The sequence below is a fragment of the Galeopterus variegatus genome, unplaced genomic scaffold (assembly GCF_000696425.1).
Source record: "Galeopterus variegatus unplaced genomic scaffold, G_variegatus-3.0.2 Scaffold4604, whole genome shotgun sequence".
Classification (NCBI taxonomy): domain Eukaryota; kingdom Metazoa; phylum Chordata; class Mammalia; order Dermoptera; family Cynocephalidae; genus Galeopterus; species Galeopterus variegatus.
In genome coordinates this window covers 17,284-19,238 of record NW_007730715.1, presented here as the reverse complement: position 1 = coordinate 19,238, position 1,955 = coordinate 17,284, and the positions used below count along the sequence as shown (strand labels likewise).

Genomic DNA, 1,955 nt, shown 5'->3' with positions numbered 1-1,955 from the left:
TGGGTCATATGGTAGATCTATCTGCAATTGTTTGAGGAGCCTCCATACCATTTTCCATAAAGGCTGCACCATTTTGCAGTCCCACCAACAGTGTATGAGAGTTCCTTTTTCTCCACAACCTCGCACAGCATTTGCATTCCACCCTGGTTGTTCGTCAAGATGGCGGCCTCCGTATTGAACACATTGCTGACGTGGCTTCCTATCCTTTTGCCCTTCAGAAGTGCCTACAGAGTTCAGCTTCCCCTCCAGACTCTCTGCACCAAAGCCCCCCCTGAGAAAGATTCTTTGCCCCCGGTTCCCATTTCCCCTTATAAGAATGAACCTTAGAAATATCTCGACTCAGAAGAATACCAGAAGTGCTATGTTTCTCACCCTGTATGGGCTGATTACCGCCACAACCACAAAGGTGGTATACCCCCACAATAGACTTGGAGGACATGTATTCGTAAGAATAAACTTGCTGGGAATCCCTGCCCCATCTGCCGGTATTACAAGTTGCATGTTGACTTTAGGAACATGAAGCTCTTGGAACAGTTTGTCTGTGCCCACACAGGTATCATCTTCCATGCTCCCTACACAGGGGTCTGTAGGAAGCAGCACAAGAAGTTGACCCAGGCCATCCAGAAAGCCAGGATCATGGTCTCCTCAGTTACCACATTCCCCAGGTTGAACCCCAAGACATGGACTTCAGTACCTCTCATGGAGCTGTGAGTGCTACTCCACCAGCCCCCACCCTGGTTTCAGGTGACCCCTGGTACCTATGGTACATCTGGAAACAGCCACCAGAGAAAGAACTATCCTGCCTTCACCGGCTCTATCAGGGCCATCTCCAGGAAGAGACTGGCCCCCCACCTGAGTTCATGCCCAAGGTGCCCCCCACAACACCAGCTGAAGCCTCCTCCAAATTTCTGACCTACATCAATTTCCTTCTCTCTGCAGAACTTCTTTGAATATTTATTGCAAGGAAGATCTATTGGCAACAAATTCCTTCAATTTTTGTTTGTCTTACAAGGTCTTTATTTCTTATTTTTTGAAGGATAGTTTTGTAGGGTACAGAATTCTAGGTTGGTTGTTTTTTTCTATTAACACTTTAAATATTTCACTCCACTCTCTTCTTGTTTGCACGGTTTCTAAGGCAAAGTTCAATGTAATTATTATTATCTTTGCTCCTCTACACGTAGTGTTTATTTCCCCCCTTGGTCTGGCTTCTTACAAGATTTTTTCTTTATCTTTGATTTTCTGATGTTTGAATATGATATCCCTAGCTGTAGTTTTTGTTTGTTTTTTTGCATTTATCCTTCTTAGTGCTCTCTGTGCTTCCTGGATCTGTGCAATGATGTCTGACATTAATTTGGGGAAATTCTCAGTCATTATGGCTTCAAAAATTTGCTTCTGTTCCTTTCTTTACTCTTCTTCTGGTATTTCCATTATTTGTATGTTATACCTTTTGTACTTGTCCCACATTTCTTGGATATTCAGTTCTGCCTTTTTTTTTCAGTCTTTTTTTTTTTTATTTAATTTGCTTTTCAGTTTAGGAAGTTTCTATTGTCATATCCTCAAGCTCAGAGATTCTTTCCTTAGCCATGTTCAGTCTACTAATGGGCCCATCAAAGGCATTCTTTATTTCTGTTACAGTGTTTTTGATATCTAGCACTTTTTTGGTTCTTTCTTAGAATTTCCATTTCTCTGATAACATTGCCCATCTCTTCTTGCATGCTGTCTGCTTTATCCCCTAGAGCCCTTAGCACAGTAATCATAGTTGTTTTAAATTCCAGTCTGACTATTGTAAAGAGTGCTGCAATGAACATTGGGGTACAGGTATACCTTCGACTTGATGATTTCCATTCCTCTGGGTATATTCCCAGCAGTGGGATAGCTGGGTCATATGGTAGATCTATCTGCAATTGTTTGAGGAACCTCCATACCATTTTCCATAGAGGCTGCACCATTTTGCA

At 42.4% G+C, this 1,955-nt stretch overlaps 1 protein-coding gene and 1 pseudogene across 1 annotated transcript in view; both read left to right on the top strand.

The window, feature by feature from the left end:
* The window catches only part of F8 (coagulation factor VIII, procoagulant component), a gene marked incomplete at its 3' end in the record, with an annotated part of 34,091 nt that overhangs the window by 16,888 nt on the left and 15,248 nt on the right, over positions 1 to 1,955 (top strand). The gene's annotated exons all lie outside the window — the stretch shown is intronic.
* LOC103603432 lies at positions 160 to 950 on the top strand (annotated as a pseudogene).